The following is a 19,443-nucleotide window of genomic DNA, read 5'->3' on the forward strand; positions in this document are numbered from 1 at the left end:
ACAAATGGGATAAACCAAAGACATGAACTGACAGAACTGTGACAGAAGGTTACTGAGTAAGTGTCAGGTTTAGCTATTATGGAAGGCTAATTCTTAGATTTAGGTGCCAGCATGTTTGTAGAGGGATTTTGTTCTAAACCTCATCATGACTGTAAACCTGCTGACTTTATTTTGTGATGTGTGGTTGACAGGCAGCAGGTCTATACTAGTCTTAAGTGGTATTGTGGTCTGGTCTGGTCTGGTCTGTTTGGACTGTAAAATGTTTGAGGTGAACAAGGCACAAAGGGTTGTTGACCTTTGTCACACATTCACTGTCAAAATAACTTATTGACTCAAACTCAGACCATATGACACTGACTGATGTTGTGAAAAAGGTAGTGGTCAAAATGTGTATTTCCAGCTGCTTGAAATTTGATTTCCACCAGGTTTGAGCCTATTATTGAGCCTATTAGTATTTATATACAGTGTATTTTCAATAGATTTGTAGAAGTCTTGATAAACACTGTATACAGTGAGGAAAAAATATTTGATCCCCTGCTGATTTTGTACGTTTACCCACTGACAAAGAAATTGTCAGTCTATAATTTTAATGATCAGTCTATAATTTTAATAGAACAGTGAGAGACAGAATAACAACAAAAAAATCATTTAAAAAAAAGTTATAAATTGATTTGCATTTTAATGAGTGAAATAGGCATTTGACCCCTTCGCAAAACATGACTTAGCAAAACCCTTGTTGCTAATCACAGAGGTCAGATGTTTCTTGTAGTTGGCCACCAGGTTTGCAAACATCTCAGGAGGGATTTTGTCCCACTCCTCTTTGCAGATCCTCTCCAAGTCATTAAGGTTCCGGGGCTGACATTTGGCTCGAACCTTCAGCTCCCTCCACAGATTTTCTATGGAATTAAGGTCTGGAGACTGGCTAGGCCACTCCAAGACCTTAATGTGCTTCTTCTTGAGCCACTCCTTTGTTGCCTTGGTGTTGTGTTTTGGGTTATACCCATTTACGACCCATTTTCAATGAGGAAAGGAGGTTCTCACCCAAGATTTGACGGTACATGGCCTCATCCATCGTGTCTTTGATGCGGTGTAGTTGTCCTGTCCCCTTAGCAGAAAAACACCCCCAATGCATAATGTTTCCACCTCCATTTTTGTCGGTGGGGATGGTGTTCTTGGCGTCATAGGCAGCATTCCTCCTCCTCCAAACACAGTGAGTTGAGTTGATGCAAAAGAGTTGATTTTGGTCTCATCTGACCACAACACTTTCACCCAGTTCTCCTCTGAATCATTCAGATGTTCATTGGCCAACTTCAGATGGGCCTGTTCATGTGCTTTCTTGAGCAGGGGGGCCTTGTGGGCTCTGCAGGATTTCAGTCCTTCACGGCATAGTGTGTTGCCAATTGTTTTCTTAGTTACTATGGTCCCAGCTGCCTTAAAATCATTGACAAGATCCTCCCGTGTAGTTCTGGGCTGATTCCTCACCGCTCTCATGATCATTAAAACTCCACAAGGCAAAATCTTGCATGGATGCTCAGGCCGAGGAAGATTGCCAGTTATTTTGTGTTTCTTCCATTTGCAAATAATCGCACCAACTGTTGTCACCTTCTCACCAAGCTGCTTGGCGATGGTCTTAGCCCATTCCAGCCTTGTGTAGGTCTTCAATCTTGTCCCTGACATCCTTGGACAGCTCTTTGGTATTGGCCATGGTGGAGAGTTTGGAATCTGATTGATTGATTGCTTCAGTGGACAGGACAAACCTGTATGAAAGAGACTTGGGAGCCAGAAATCTTGCTGACTGATAGGGGATCAAATACTCATTTCACACCATTTATTAATCTTAGTTTATTTATTAATGCATTATTAAACCACAAGTTGTGTTTGTTAAAATTAGTTAATGCACTGTGAGCTGTATTTTTATTAACTAACATTAACAACAACAACAAAAAAAAAAATACATGTAATAATACATGTAAAAATGAATAAATGTAATTAATAAATATATTGTTCCTTGCTCGTTCATATATATATAAGCAGTAATTTAATTTAATTTAATTTAATTTAAGCACTTCATGACTCTATATAGTCTGTGTATTATGCACATGTCTGCTTTTATCCATATATATGTCACATACTGTATAAGTTTATTTAAAAAAAATAAAAATAAAAAAATATTTTTTCCTCCTAAAAGTATTTCAGCTTTTTGGTGATGTATTACCATAACTTAGGACATAACTTATTCATGAAAATTATTTTTGTATTCATTCAAGCACTTTCATATAGTCTCTATATCATATGTCTGCTGTCACTGTATATTTCATGGGCCTGTGTTTTCTGAGAAATAAAAACCAATGCTAGTAATACTAGTGTCTCATTCTCTTTTTTTTAAATGCTTACAGGTAAATGATTTCACCCAGGCAGAAATCTGAGTCACTTTCACTTTTGTTATGTAAGATTCTGGTAAGGCATGACTAGCTTTTTGGTACTTGTATCACTGTTTAAACCTGCAAACGCCCAAATAAAAAAACATGATATTGTAATAATAATAATATATATATTAAATATATATGCAGGACATTAATCTTCCAGGAGTGGAGTTTGACACGTGTCACAGGAGGACAATGTTTAAGAACGGTCTTTAGACTAAACACACACTGCATGCAGCTTGTACTTTGAGCTATCTTGTAAGACCTACACTCACTACCAGAATAGGGTGTTATAAAGTGAAACTGTACAATGATTTATTACAAGTCATCCAATCAAAACAGTTGGTAATCATGATGTAATAGGACTTTTTTTCTTTTGGAGATCTTGTTACAAGGGGAAATGCAAATATAGTCTTATGGAATTTTTCTTCTTTCAGCCGAGTTCTCCTTTTTGCTATTTTCAAAGCTGATATCATGGTAATGTCTGGAGTTTTTGTCACATGCTGTCATATGAAAACTAATAAAAAGATGTTGTGCTATTTTGTGTGGAAAAATAGATCCACTTTTGCTTCTTCATTGCTTTCATTCTCTTTTAAAAGCATGTATCCCACTATGAAATCCAATGTATACAAAAGAGATTGTTGAGCTCTTCTCATGTCATCTGTAAAGGAATGTGTACAAGGAAACTGCCAAAACCGCACCTATTTACATCCAGGAAGTTATCAGAAAACCTGGATTCCCCTTTACTTATTATTTTTGATTATTTTGCATGATGCAAAGTTTTGTTGTGTCTATACACTTAGTATTCTTTCTCCAATGTGAATGTGAAAATACTCATGCATGTCTATAAAAGCAACCCAAATGCAAAGCGTCATATTCGGAAAAGGTGTTGGTGAGGAATGTCTTGCTGCAGCATGTTTGTTTTAAGGCGTGCCTGCAAGAAATGTAAATGAGGAAACATTACAGTCTGGCTAATAAATCCACCGAAGTTTTATGTTGCAGATGATAAAATGTAAACACATGCAAGACATGATAAATATAAAGGGTTTCGTTTTTCACCTGTTAGCTGTTTTGCATGTGCTGCATAACATTATAAACAGGCCAAAGGTTCTAAAGGAACTCGCAAGTGTCTTTGTTTTTTACTCATCCACATGAGCATATAATCAATATGCAACTTGCCATTATGCAAGACTGTTTGAGTATTGTATTTGTTTTGCTGTTGCAAAAGTACTGCTATGAAATGTGTGGGTGTTTTGTACTTTCAAAAAACTTGCTATTACAGGTTCGAATGCCTATGCAAATTCCTTTCTGTTTCATGATAAGTCGTGAAGTGTTCAAGAGAACTGTTGTTAGATGCTATTCTTTGTATATAGAAATAATACTTTCCACACTGTCTTATTTAACATGTTCAAACTGTTTTTTTCTTTATCTAAATTATCAGCTTGAGTGGAGTGACTGATAAAGTTTCTCAAAGGCATTGCTGGATTAAAGAGGTTAAATGTTCATCCTGCAACCTGATTTCATTATTTTTTTACAGTACATGAACTGCAGTGGTAAAGCTATAGTAATGGTCCTAACTGTAAAATATTCTGCCTTTTTCATATTGTTGAGAAGTTATTAGGTTAAGGTTAGGGACTCAAATATCAATTTAATAGTAAATGTAACTATACAAATTTATTACCAGAGCTGGGTAGATTACCAACAAATTGTAGTCTGTTACTCATTACAAATTACATGATGAAAACTGTAGTTAGTAACGTAATCTAGATTACTCATAATGTAATCTGACTACTTTTTAGAGTACTTTGTAGTCTTTGTGGTCAAATTGTTGATTTGTTGTTACTGATTACAGATTACATGATGAAAACTGTAATGCCCTCCAAAGGCAAAGCACAGTAACTACACATCTGGTCAAAATTGAGTTAAGGCCTAAAATGGCCTTTGTGGCAACTGTTTTGTCTTGTGTCAAAGACTCCTGGTTAAATTTTGTCCCGTTTCAGACAAGAGTGTCAAAATTACAGTAACTACAAAATCCAAACTAATAACAAAGCAAACTGCAGTAAGTGATGTTACTGTGTTCTAGCTTTGTTTTCCCGGCTTTGCCACTGCATCTGTGGTCTGCCGTTACACACTATCCAAAGACAGGTAAGGAAGATAGCAAAATATTAACTCCTAGCAAGGCAAATGACAGCTTTATAACGATTTTACATGAACTAGCTAGCCGCTAGCAAATTAAACAATCATTTTAGCCTACCTGCACTGCTCCATTGAAGGCAATTATCCACAAATGATAATTTGATTTATAATCGCGTTAATGTTTTTTGATTTGGACATCTCTCCATGTTTCAGGCAGCTGATCAAATTGTAGTGACAGCGGTTTCTCCTTTAAAAGTTAGCCGGCTGCAGTAAAGTAATATTGTTAGCTATGCCTCCTCAGCAAAGTGACAACCGGACTAGCACCCACGGCATCAATGGGATTGAAATAGCTGTCAATCAGCCTGTGTTTGCAATCCGCAATTTGCAAACCATGTTACATCACATGATTAAAACAGAATTTAGATAGAATAAGTCAGCCTTAAAATGGCAACCTAATTAAAAGACTGATACGACTGCTTTTATGATGATGGATTTTTTTACATAATCAGTAAATTTACTAGAACTGGGCAGTTTAATTTGTGTCTTGTCATATTCAAGAATAACAATTTTCATTTCAGTTGTCAGAGTCCATCTTGCCAATCAGTTTTTTGTACAAATTTTAAAGGCATTTTTCTCAGTTTCAGTGTTGGCGTAGTTACTGCACTTAGCCTTTGTAGGGCAGTGTAGTTAGTAACATAATATAGATTACTCATAATGTAATCTGACTACTTTTTGGATTACTTTGTAGTCGTTGTAGTCAAATTGTAGTCTGTTACTAATTACAGATTACAGTACATGATGAGAACTGTAGTTAGTAACATAATCTAGATTACTCATAATGTAATCTGACTATGTTTTAGAGTACTTTGTAGTCTTTGTAGTCAAATTATAGTATGTTACTGATTACAGATTACATGATGAAAACTGTAGTTAGTAACATAATCTAGATTACTCATAATGTAATCTGACTACTTTTTAGAGTACTTTGTAGTTGTTGTAGTCAAATTGTTGTCTGTTACTGATTACAGATTACATGATGAAAACTGTAGTTATTAACATAATTTAAATTACTCATAATGTACTAACTTTTAGAGTACTTTGTAGTCTTTGTAGTCATTACTAATTGCAGATTACATGATGAAAACTGTAGTTAGTAACATAATATATATTACTCATAGTGTAATCTGACTACTTTTTAGAGTACTTTGTAGTTGTTGGAGTCAAATTGTAATATGTTACTGATTACAGATTACATGATGAAAACTGTAGTTATTAACGTAATCTAAATTACTCATAATGTAACCTAACTACTTTTTAGAGTACTTTGTAGTCTTTGTAGTCAAATTGTAGTCTGTTACTGATTTCAGATTACATGAAGAGAACTGTAGTTAGTAACATAATCTAGATCTACTCAATGTAATCTGACTACTTTTTAGAGTACTTTGTAGTCAAATTGTAGCCTGTTACTAATTACAGATTACATGATGAAAACTGAAATAATATGATTACTGAAATAATATTTTTTTGAGGCAAAAAAACAAAAACAAAAAACATTTGGAAATCCCTGTAAAAAACGCACATTAATAAACATGAAAACAATGACACGCCCAAAGTTGCCCAGGTTTGGAATATTTTTGTCCGGACTTTCAGAATAAAGAAATTATAAATAATTTACTGCCATTGTGTGAATAATATGTAATCATGTAATCCATAAAATAGTAACTGCAATCTGAATACAAACATTTTAAAATGTAATATACTCTAATAACAAGTACTTCATTTTTGGAATCTGATTACATAATCAAGATTACATGTAATCGGTTACTACCCACTACCCAGCAATGTTTATTACACATTTTATTCTCTTGATTATGTGATTGTGATTGGTCATGGCATTCGCAGACAGATATTTGCTAACATTAGGCTATATGTTATTTAAATACCTAAAAATTATGTTAGTTTAATAATAGGAATAGTTCACCCAAAAAGGTACTCCCTGTGAGGTTCCTGTTTCTTCATAAGAACAGATTTGAAAAAATTCTGCATTATATCTCTTTGCTCATCAATAGATGAGCAAGTGAATGGGTGCCATCAGAATAAAAGTTTAAACAGCTGATAAAAACATCACAGAATCCTTCTCACATCAAAATTCTCTGACATCTTAGTTTAGAACTGTTCTGTGTTGTTTTCTCTAAACAGTGTTTGTAATGAAAAATTAAGTTTTGACTATGAAAAAAAACATTTCTTGTGTGAATTAATTTGCACATAATATTTTTTCACCATAAGACTGGTACTGTGCTCAAGCAAAGTAAACAGATCTATTCTCATTCATCCTAAAGATAATACATGGTATAATTTTAAAATAATAATTTCACCCCAAATTAATAGAATGCTTCATGTCTACGTATTCATTCATTTATACTGATGTATATCCAAATCCACAAAAATGTGGTTGTATGTACAAATAACAGTCCTACCAACGAATAATAAGATCAGGTTGCATAGTTTTTTAACTGAAAAAATACTTTTCTGATAGGTGTCTTACGTTTTACAGTCTGCAGAACAGTCCTGGTTAAATACGTCACCATTTTGCAAGAAAGTCCAAACAACATTGAGCTCATGTTATTTATACACTAATAGGACATTGACCTTGACAGTGAACTTGACAGTAACTATAAACACATGAGAGCTTGTCACTGCTCTGTTCCCACGGCCGACTCTTATTTCAGTTGATGTCTTTTCTTTTTTCCCATGCAGGGTTTAGTTACTTAGAAACACATTTCCAGCAGGGCTTTGTTGTCATTCGCACCTTAAGCATCTCAGTATCTCAGTACATTCCATTGGTAGTAGCTGGTGCCAGCACATACAACCTGGGGGGCATTTGCGTTTCTAGAGGGAGCTTTGGTAGAAAACGCGTTTTCGTTGTTGGAGTGGTGATGAACCAGTTTCTTGAAGGATTAGTTCATTTTCAGAATAAAAATTTCCTGATAAATACTCGTCGCTATGTCATGGACTTTAATGGGGATCAGTGGGTTGAAGGTCCAAATTGTGGTTTCAATGCAGCTTCAAAGGGCTCTACATGATCCCAGCCAAGGAATAAGAGTCTTATCTAGCGAAACGATCTGCACACATTGTGTAATCCATTGAAAAGATCAAGCATGACTAGTTCTTCATATGTGTACTTCGATTCGAAAAGTCAAGTCAAGTCAAGGCACCTTTATTTATATAGCGCTTTTAACAATACAGATTGTGTCAAAGCAACTGCACAGTATTTAAACAGCACAATAGTGTGTAAGTAACGCATTATTGTAAATAATCAATTTTCAGTTAAAGGCAGTTCATCAATGAATTCAGTGATATCATCATCCAGTTCAGTTCAAATAGTATACGATATCGCTGGAAAGTGTCCCCAACTAAGCAAGCCAGAGGCAACAGCGGCAAGGAACCAAAACTCCACAGGTGACAGAAATGGAGAGAAAAAACCTTGGGAGAATCCAGGCTCAGTCGGGGGACCAGTTTTCCTCTGGCCAGACGAAACCAACAGTTTGTAACAATGTCTGATTGTAGAGAACTCATCAGGATCCCGTGGTGTAGCACCGATGGCCGTCTAGGTTGGCGAGGTCTTTAGTGATGATCCGTCTCTGGAGCTCATCTGGTTGACATCCACGGCTATTGAAGTCATCTCCAGGTGGTGATCCATGATCTAAGCTGGGTACGGACTGGATCCGGGGGACTGCAGTGACCATCTGATCTGGATATAGACTGGGTCTGGTGGCTACGGTGACCTCAGAATAAGAATGAAACAGACTAATATTAGCGTAGATGCCATTCTTTTTACGATGCAACGAGTGCATCAGATGTTATGGGAGGTGTTTTCGGTTCCGGTTGACCTAATTAATGCAGCCTAACAATCCTTTAACGGATTTGAATTATAGGAATGTGTTAATGTTTTCATGTGCCAGGTTAAAGAGATGTGTCTTTAATCTAGATTTAAACTGACAGATTGTGTCTGCCTCCCGAACAGTGTTAGGTAGATTGTTCCAGAGTTTAGGCGCTAGATAAGAAAATGATCTGCCGCCTGCAGTTGATTTTGATATTCCAGGTATTATCAAATTGCCAGAATTTTGAGAACGCAGCGGACGTGAGGGACTATAATGCGATAGGAGCTCGCTCAAGTACTGAGGAGCTAAACCATTGAGGGCTTTATAAGTAATTAGCAAGATTTTTAAATCTATACGATGTTTTATAGGGAGCCAATGCAGTGCTGACAAAACTGGGCTAATATGGTCATACTTTCTAGTTCTAGTAAGAACTCTAGCTGCTGCATTTTGGACCAGCTGGAGTATGTTTATTAAGCGTGCAGAACAACCACCCAATAAAGCATTACAATAATCTACCCTTGAGGTCATGAATGCATGAATTAATGTTTCAGCATCTGACATTGATAGCATAGGTCGTAATTTAGATATATTTTTAAGATGGAAAAATGCGGTTTTGCAAATGCTAGAAATGTGGCTTTCAAAGGAGAGATTGCTATCGAATAGGACGCCTAGGTTCCTAACTGATGACGACGAATTTACAGAGCAGCCATCTAGTATTAGACTGTGTTTTAGGTTATTACTTGTGGAGGTTTTAGGTCCAATAATTAACACCTCTGTTTTTTCAGAATTTAACAGTAAGAAGTTATTCGCCATCCAGTTTTTAATATCAGCTATGCATTCTGTTAGTTTTTCGAATGGATATGTTTTGCTGGGCTGCGAAGAAATATAGAGCTGAGTATCATCAGGGTAACAGTGAAAGCTAACACCATGTTTCCTGATGATATCTCCCCAGGGTAACATGTAAAGCGTAAAAAGTAATGGCCCTAGTACTGAGGCATGAGGTACTCCATACTGCACTTGCGATTTAAATGATACCTCTTCATTTATTGCCACAAACTGATGACGGTCTGATAAGTACGATTTGAACCATGCCAGTGCACTACCATTAATGCCTACATAATTTTCAAGTCTATTTAAAAGAATGTTGTTGTCAATAGTATCAAACGCAGCACTAAGATCCAGTAGCACTAACAGAGAGATGCAACCACGATCGGTTGACAAGAGCAGGTCATTTGTAACTCTAATAAGAGCAGTCTCAGTACTATGATATGGTCTAAAACCTGACTGGAAATCCTCACAGATACCATTTTTATAATTGTGAGGATACTACCTTTTCTAGTATCTTTGACAGAAAAGGGAGATTCGAAATTGGTCTGTAATTAATTAATTCATTGGGGTCAAGTTGTGTTTTTTTAATGAGTGGCTTAATAACAGCCAGTTTGAAGGTTTTGTGGAAATATCCTAACGATAGTGACGAATTAATAATATTCAGAAGAGGATCTATGACTTCTGGAAGTACCTCCTTTAGTAGATTAGACAGAATAGGGTCTAACATGCATGTTGTAGGTTTAGATGATTTAACAAGTTTATACAATTCTTCCTCTCCTATAATAGAGAATGAGTGGAATTGTTCCTCAGGAGATCTACAGCGCATTATCTGATGCGATACTGTAGCGGGCGGCTGTATGGTTACAATTTTTTTCTATGGAGTCCATAGTTTCTATTACATCATCAAGTTTTTCTGAGCTATTGGATATGCTGAGGAATTCAGATAAGTCAGGAAGGTTGGGTAGGGCAAAATTGACCTTTTTTTGAAAAGGGTGTTTGACTTTCTTTGTCAAGCTAATGCAAGATGAGCATTTGTGGTAAAAAGTACATAATTTTACAAATTGTACAAAGTGCTGATCCTGGATTTCTGAGGGCCCTACGCAAAACTTTGTCAGTGAGCGGGGGGTTTGAATTAATGGATGAAAACGCATTTGTCTGTGTTTCACTCCCCCTTGAATCGCGCTCGCGAAAAGTGCTTGAGAGACAGTGTCTCTTCAGCAGCTCGGTACGCTTTTATGTTTTTTAGTCTCAAGCAAGAGACTGTACGACATTTATATTACATAATTTGACAGATTTTTACGTATAAAGGGCGACAGCACACCACATTAAAAGAAATATGCATTTTGTTTTGTTAACCGCTGGCCTACTTTAAAACAAAACTAAAAATTAATAATCTTTGAGAGCAAGGGGGCCCCCTGGTGTTTCGGAGGCCCTATGCAGCTTGTATATTTTGTGTATAGGGAGGATCTGCCCTAAAATTATTTTTTTTTTTTTTTAGGAAATGATTGATTGTTTTGCCAGATAAGACCCTTATTCTTTGGCTGGGATGGTGTAGAGCCGTTTGAAGCTGCACTGAAACTAGGGGTGGGCATAGATTAATTTTTTTAATCTAGATTAATCTAGATTAAATCTTGGAATTAATCTAGATTAATCTAGATTAAAATGGCTAATTTGAATTCTGCTGAAGGCATTCAGAATATGTGTGCTACCCAAATAATGACTTAAAGTCTTTGAGAATGGATCATAAAGCTCATAAAGCTGTTCTATGATAATTTGTTGATTAAAATAAATTATGTTCAATTAGATGTACTTGTGTTTACTAACTAACTAACACTGAAATTATTTTTTCTCCCTATTAGATTGTGTTTTTTTTAACGTCAACACCTACCCAGCCCATTACATGTTACACCGTACTTTTATTTTGACAGGTTGCCGTGAAGTTTCTGTGTCATACAGTATGATATGATGCTAGTTTTCTCAAATGAAACGGTAAAAGTGACACTCACAGCAGTTTTGGAGATTGAGTTTATCTGTTCATGTGAGATGAAAATGCCAAAAATTACCGGGAGCGTCACGTGTGTTTCAGTATGCGTGTAGTAAAAGCTCGTCTCCGCAATGCATACATACAGCTAGGCAAACGGAACATATCGGATTCATATTAAAACGGTCTTTTTGCATTTCAGTTTTCACATACACTAGTCCATATCGCGATTTGAATTAAGTGACTGACCAACATTTGATTTATGAATCCAAAAAATGATGAATTTACGTGGCATTTCGCGCTATAGTAGATTCGGTTTTTATGAATGGAGGACGACGCGATCCCGTCTGTGTTTTGGCGGAGGAGACTTAAACGCGCGACCTTAATCTACAGTCTTCGGTATACATCCGCGTTAAACTATCAAGGTGAAAGTCATCATAGCTTGCGTAGTTTAGACCCAGCTCCCAACCCAAATTTGAGAATAGATTAACGGCGATATTTTTTTTATCGCGCGATAAGAGTTTCATTTTAACGCAGCACGTTAACGCCGATAACGGCCCACCACTAACTGAAACCCTTGGACCTTCAACTCATTGGGCACCATTTCCAGGAATTTTCCTCAAAAACTTAAGAGTTAAGAAAGAAAGACATGAACATGACATTGGCATGAGTAAATTATCAGGAATTTTTTATTCTGGAAGTGAACCAATCTTTTTAATCCATTACACACTCTTAAAGGGTCATCGGATAGTAATAATATCCCCTTTTTAAAATCAGGTCATTCTCAGCTTCTTGTCGGTGTGACGACACACTGACAGAGGCCGCTTCCACAATAGTTGATTGACATGAGCGCCTTACTTTAGATCCACCCTCACTGAGCTGAAGCAGTCTGACTCCGATCGCCATTGTGTCGACTCAGGTGCAGGGAAAGACAAGAATATCTCTGATTGAGCGAATGAGGTGTTCTATTGTTGGATGTAATAATGAACATAGCAGTCATCATTTACTCCCGACATCTGAACTGTTGAAGATGCAGAGGATTAACGTTACTTTCGTTTTTTAAGGACAGCACCGATCCCGGTCTACATATGCGTCTATGTTCGTGCAAATCATTCGTGATGCAGCTTCACACACAGCAGGAGTGAGTATAAGGTTTTTTTTTACGCATCTTTGCCTTTGCCTTTTTATGCAAATGGCCTTTCTTAATAATGTGCTAGTTAGCAAGTTTCGCAGCTAAACGTGGCTAAATGTGGCTGAAGTAAATATTACGGCTCGTCACCCCATGGCAGAGAGGGGCGGGGCGAGCAGAGCTCATTAGAATCATATCAACTTGTGGAAATTGTGCATCCGATGACATCTCACGGTGGAGTGGTGTCGAGTCCCAGCAGCTGAAATTGCTTATCAGAGGTGAGGGGGCAGTTTCAAATGCTCTAATGCTACAAAAATGTACAATATACACAGTGGAGCTACTGCTGTCGCTGTACAGTGCCTGTGATGTCACCTACAACATGACACAGCTTGTCCTGTTTGTTTAAAGATACCAGGTCGGCCTAGTCTGATCTGCTGGCAATGACGGCCTGATGTTTTGATGTCCTTGTACTCTGGCATTCACTGGTCTTATTCCCACACCTTTTTGGAAAACAAAAGCTGGCTGCTTCAACCTGGGAGTTTTGCAAAACAACAACAGCTTGGCGGTTGAAGGATAAAACTACCAGAAATATCAAAAGTCAAACCTTAGAGTTTCATTGCTTAATTTTGCTGCAGTATCATAAAGTGTTTTCTTTTAATCAAAAAATGTACTATAAAAAATCTGTTTAATTTAGGGTAAAAAAAAAAAACAGTTGCCAGAACTTTGTGGTAGCAATATTTTAGGTTTACAGATTGAACTTGAATGTATCAAAAAATTATATGAAGAACTAAAATCTGTTTTGCATCTTTTTAATACGCTGACAACAACCAAAAACACTTAAGTTGTAATAAGAAAGTCACATCAAAGCACATCACAAGTAGTTTTCCCACAAGTTGAGATAAATGCTTAAATATAGAAGCTATGCAGTCATATAAACAAAAACAAAACTCTGTCATGGTAACACAAATGACACTAAAATGATGCAATAGACATTCACTTAACAACACAAAACCCACATTTACATAACTAAGTAAGAAAAAAGTTAAAACTAAGAAGTAACAGCTATTTCAATGAAAACTGTATCAACAGGTTATGAATTTACAGTTTTTGTCTGGTAATTTTTATGGTCTGTGTATATGTACTTCCTGTGTGACTTGAAAAATTCCCTTCATTCTGTCTTTTGTCTCATTTTTTCATTAGAGTCATTGTCAAGCACATTGTTTTCATAGTCTGAATGCTTGGCCAGTCTTTTGCGGAAGCTTTTTGTTTTGGAAACATTTAATTGGTATATTTAATTAATGACACATTTGTATATTATTCATCGAGGAAAAGAAAATCCTGTTCATTTTACTCTGTTTTCTTACCAAACCAGTGTGCCCATTCTGACTCACATTCACTTTACAATGTTACCTGAAGACAAGCTGCATCTTCACCAAACAAAACAAATAGCAAGCACAAAGCTTTAAAGGATCATCAGAGTTTGTTCATATCAAAAGGTGACAGACAGCGCAAACTGATTCATAGATGCATGCAGAGGCCTGCATGCAGGTTATCTTGTTAGTGCCTTTCATAGTTTCCTTCTCTGACGAAGGATATGTGGGTGTTGTTTGAGGTTAGGACATTCTACATGCCTCTAACTGTGTTCAGAGCTTTAAAGAAAACCAATTTCGTAAGTCATGAGGCTAGGTACTATGACTGGTATGTGTCGCACCCTTCAAACGAATCTAGATTTGATTACGTGCCTGAAGGTGAATACACCTTGTTTTCTTTCTGTTTGAAGACTAAAAGCACATTTTAAACCAAAATAAATCATATCTTAATATAAATGAGTCAGCTTATTATTTTTGTATGCTGTGAAAGGTTAAAATGTGCACTGTTGATTTTAGCTCATGTTTGCACAGTCAACTATACAACACTTAAGCTTCCTCACACGTATGGGAGGTTGTGTATTTAAGAACATAATGTGCTTGACACATCCAGCTGCTGTATTGTCAGTAAGGGGTGTGTGTGTATCAGTGTATGTTTGGATGAGATATGTCTTGTCTTGTCATTTTGACTGCCCACTTTTAGTCACATGAGTCTGAATCCTCTGCTGTGGTGTTTGCTTCTACATGCACTCTCATACTGGACTCTTTTAAACTGATTTATGGCATATTTTCACACTTTGGTGTATCATTAAATGAAGATTTATGCAAGAAAAGTGATACAGTGTTTTTTGGTAAATGGGTTTACTGTCTGCTTGGCAGTTCTGTGTTATATATACACTACCAGTCAACAGTAAGATTTTTAATAATTAAGTCTCTTCTGCTCACCAAGCCTGCATTTATTTGATCCAAAGTACAGAAAAAACAGTACAATTGTGAAAAAAAAAAAAAAAAAAATTTAGCAAGGATGCTTTAAATTGATCAGAAGTGATGATAAAGACCTTTATAATGTTACAAAAGATTCATATTACAGATAAATCATGTTCTTCTGAACTTTCATATTAATATTCTATTAATCAAAGAAACCTGAAAAAATTCTAATCAGCTGTTTTCAGCATAATAATAATCAATGTTTTTTGAGCAACAAATCAGAATATTAGAATGATTTCTGTAGGATTGTGTGACTGGAGTAATGATGCTAAAAATTCAGCTTTGAAATCACAGGAATAAATTACATTAAATGATGCATCCAAATAGAAAACTGTTATTTTAAATAGTAAAAATATTTCAAAATTTGACTGTTTTTGCTGTATTTAGATTAAATAAATGCAGGCTTTGTGAGCAGAAGAGGCTTCTTTAAAAAACACTACAAATCGTACTGTTCAAAAACTTTTGACTGGTAGTTTAAGTGTGCAAATTTTTAGTGGCCTTTAACAAATATTAACTAATTATAACTAATAATGATTAGTTAGCATGTCACTCACATTTAGTTTTAGTTTTTAGTTTGGGTCACGCAGGATACGTAAAACTGATCAAAAGTGACAGTAAAGAGTTTTAGTTTACATAAATGCTGTATTTTTTTATTATAGTTTTTTTTATATAGTTTTCATAGTTTTCAAAGCTGATAATGATAAGAAATGTTTCTTGGGGACCAAATAGCATATTAAACTGTTGAAAATTCTGATTTGTCATCACAGGAATAAATTATGTATTACATTTTTTTAACATGTAATAATATCTCACAGCGTATTGTATACAATTACTATATTGTATTTTTGAGCAAATAAACATGAATGAATGGTAGTGTAAGTTTATCAATAACTACAAACTTACCAGTAAACTAACTAGCTCATTTTGAGTGACAGCTTAATTTTAGGCTAAATGTTTCACCCTGCTACCTGCTGCATTTGACTATTTAATTTTGATGTTTTTTTTAAAGGGTACATCGGATGCAAAATTTCCTTTTACATTGTGTTTGCATATAAATGTGTCTTAGCAGTGTGTGGACACAACCACCCCACACTGATAAAAATCCATTCACTGCTTTTTTCTTTTTAATCCCAAGAAACCTAAAACAGTGTAGGCGAGGAATGTTTTCACTTTGAAACAGCATTTTAAAGTGTAAACAGGGCCTCAGTGTGAATGAGAAACTTTTGGAAAAACGTTTGAAAATGGTAGTGTGGACGGAGAGTGTATTAACAATGAAACTGAGACATGGTTTTAACCGGATAAGTTCATTTAGTTTCTAACTTTTCTCAATGCCCGGGTAGCTTAGGAATAAGGCAACAAATCGGCAAGCCCATGACATCAAAACCACACTGCATTACACAAAAAGCACAAAGCAAACCAACCAGGAGTTGAACCTAGAATCTGATCCATAGTAAGACCCTTTTTCCATAGCGCAACTGGCCAACCGGCCCACTGGCTGGGTTGCCTCCTGCTTGCTTGTTGGTTTTTGACATGACAGAGGTCTGTATCACTGTCTGCTTACTCTCATCCTATTACCCGGTCAACAGCTAATCAGTCCTTCCCTGGTGGTCTAGTGGTTAGGATTCGGCGCTCTCACCGCCGCGGCCCGGGTTCGATTCCCGGTCAGGGAATGCTCTTTTGCACCCCAACAGTGGACTGTGAAGTCAAGCTCTGCTTGCTGCTTTGAGAAGGCTGGCCCCCCATAAAAAGGTGGGAGCGTGAAAAATGACCTCCTTCAAGGCCAGCGACATAAGGTTTGTCAACACTTCTCCGCTCTACCAGCTGAGCTATTGAAGGCACAGGGATATAGGGACACAACCTCTGCCAGGTTTCTGTAGCTCGACTGCTGGCCAAAAATGGCTTCCAGTGCAAGAAGACGTGTGGCCCATTTGAAGAGGAGCTTGCTTTTCCATACCGGTAGTCAAACCCAGGCCGCCTGGGTGAATTCCAGGAATCCTGACCGCTAGACCATATGGGAATTGTCCAGGTTCAGGTAAAAAAAAAGATAAAAAATATACTCATGTCATGCATTCGAAAAACATGCATGGTGTTCCATTGTAACCATTATGTCAAGGAAAAACAGCCTATCACTGGTCTGTCAAGGTACAAAAATGAAAAAAAAAAAAAAAAATTCATGAGATTAACAATGAAACTGAGACATGGTTTTAACCTGATAAGTTTCTGATTATTTGCTAGTTCGGTTTAATTTCTTTTCCAACTTTTTCTCAATGCCCGGGTAGTTTAGGAATAAGGCAACAAATCGGCAAGCCCATGACATCAAAACCACACTGCATTACACAAAAAGCACAAAGCAAACCAACCAGGAGTTGAACCTAGAATCTGATCCATAGTAAGACCCTTTTTCTATAGCGCAACTGGCCAACCGGCCCACCGGCTGGGTTGCCTCCTGCTTGCTTGTTGGTTTTTGACGTGACAGAGGTCTGTAGCACTGTCTGCTTACTCTCATGTTATTACCCGGTCATCAGCTGTCCAGTTCTTCCCTGTTGGTCTAGTGGTTAGGATTCGGCGCTCTCACCGCCGCGGCCCGGGTTCGATTCCCGGTCAGGGAATGTTCTTTTGCACCCCAACAGTGGACTGTGAAGTCAAGCTCTGCTTGCTGCTTTGAGAAGGCTGGCCCCCCATAAAAAGGTGGGCGTGTGAAAAATGACCTCCTTCAAGGCCAGCGACATAAGGTTTGTCAACACTTCTCCGCTCTACCAGCTGAGCTATTGAAGGCACAGGAATATAGGGACACAACCTCTGCCAGGTTTCTGTAGCTCGACTGCTGGCCAAAAATGGCTTCCAGTGCAAGAAGACGTGTTTCCCATTTGAAGAGGAGCTTGCTTTTCCATACCGGTAGTCAAACCCAGGCCGCCTGGGTGAATTCCAGGAATCCTGACCGCTAGACCATATGGGAATTGTCCAGGTTCAGGTAAAAAAAAGGATAAAAAATATACTCATGTCATGCATTCGAAAAACATGCATGGTGTTGCATTGTAACCGTTATGTCAAGGAAAAACAGCCTATCACTGGTCTGTCAAGGTACAAAAATTAAAAAAAAAAAATCATGAGATTAACAATGAAACTGAGACATGGTTTTAACCTGATAAGTTTCTGATTATTTGCTAGTTCGGTTTAATTTCTTTTCCAACTTTTTCTCAATGCCCGGGTAGCCTAGGAATAAGGCAACAAATCGGCAAGCCCATGACATCAAAACCACACTGCATTACACAAAAAGCACAAAGCAAACCAACCAGGAGTTGAACCTAGAATCTGATCCATAGTAAGACCCTTTTTCTATAGCGCAACTGGCCAACCGGCCCACCGGCTGGGTTGCCTCCTTCCTTGCTTGTTGGTTTTTGACGTGACAGAGGTCTGTATCACTGTCTGCTTACTCTCATTTTATTACCCGGTCAACAGCTGACCAGTCCTTCCCTGGTGGTCTAGTGGTTAGGATTCGGCGCTCTCACCGCCACGGCCTGGGTTCGATTCCCGGTCAGGGAATGTTCTTTTGCACCCCAAAAGTGGACTGTGAAGTCAAGCTCTGCTTGCTGCTTTGAGAAGGCTGGCCGCCCATAAAAAGGTGGGCGTGTGAAAATTGACCTCCTTCAAGGCCAGCGACATAAGGTTTGTCAACACTTTGAGCTATTGAAGGCACAGGGATATAGGGACACAACCTCTGCCAGGTTTCTGTAGCTCGACTGCTGGCCAAAAATGGCTTCCAGTGCAAGAAGACGTGTTTCCCATTTGAAGAGGAACTTGCTTTTCCATACCGGTAGTCAAACCCAGGCCGCCTGGGTGAATTCCAGGAATCCTGACCGCTAGACCATATGGGAATTGTCCAAGTTCAGGTAAAAAAAAAAGATAAAAAATATACTCATGTCATGCATTCGAAAAACATGCATGGTGTTGCACTGTAACCGTTATGTCAAGGAAAAACAGCCTATCACTGGTCTGTCAAGGTACAAAAATGAAAAAAAAAAAAAAAAATCATGAGATTAACAATGAAACTGAGACATGGTTTTAACCTGATAAGTTTCTGATTATTTGCTAGTTCGGTTTAATTTCTTTTCCAACTTTTTCTCAATGCCCGGGTAGTTTAGGAATAAGGCAACAAATCGGCAAGCCCATGACATCAAAACCACACTGCATTACACAAAAAGCACAAAGCAAACCAACCAGGAGTTGAACCTAGAATCTGATCCATAGTAAGATCCTTTTTCTATAGCGCAACTGGCCAACCGGCCCACCGGCTGGGTTGCCTCCTGCTTGCTTGTTGGTTTTTGACGTGACAGAGGTCTGTAGCACTGTCTGCTTACTCTCATGTTATTACCCGGTCAACAGCTGACCAGTCCTTCCCTGGTGGTCTAGTGGTTAGGATTCGGCGCTCTCACCGCCGCGACCAGGGTTCGATTCCCGGTCAGGGAATGTTCTTTTGCACCCCAACAGTGGACTGTGAAGTCAAGCTCTGCTTGCTTTTTTTAGAAGGCTGGCCCCCCATAAAAAGGTGGGTGTGTGAAAAATGACCTCCTTCAAGGCCAGCGACATAAGGTTTGTCAACACTTCTCCGCTCTACCAGCTGAGCTATTGAAGGCACAGGGATATAGGGACACAACCTCTGCCAGGTTTCTGTAGCTCGACTGCTGGCCAAAAACGGCTTCCAGTGCAAGAA

The 19,443-nt window shown here is 37.7% G+C and overlaps 3 non-coding genes across 3 annotated transcripts; all 3 read left to right on the forward strand.

The window, feature by feature from the left end:
- The first annotated feature begins 16,330 nt into the window (after positions 1-16,330).
- On the forward strand, positions 16,331-16,402 carry trnae-cuc (transfer RNA glutamic acid (anticodon CUC)). Its single transcript has one exon. It is a non-coding gene; the product is annotated as a tRNA-Glu (tRNA).
- Positions 16,403-17,269: 867 nt separating this feature from the next.
- trnae-cuc (transfer RNA glutamic acid (anticodon CUC)) lies at positions 17,270-17,341 on the forward strand. The gene has a single exon. It is a non-coding gene; the product is annotated as a tRNA-Glu (tRNA).
- Positions 17,342-19,127: 1,786 nt separating this feature from the next.
- On the forward strand, positions 19,128-19,199 carry trnae-cuc (transfer RNA glutamic acid (anticodon CUC)). The gene has a single exon. It is a non-coding gene; the product is annotated as a tRNA-Glu (tRNA).
- Positions 19,200-19,443: the final 244 nt, after the last annotated feature.

This window comes from Garra rufa, chromosome 9 (assembly GCF_049309525.1).
Source record: "Garra rufa chromosome 9, GarRuf1.0, whole genome shotgun sequence".
NCBI lineage: Eukaryota > Metazoa > Chordata > Actinopteri > Cypriniformes > Cyprinidae > Garra > Garra rufa.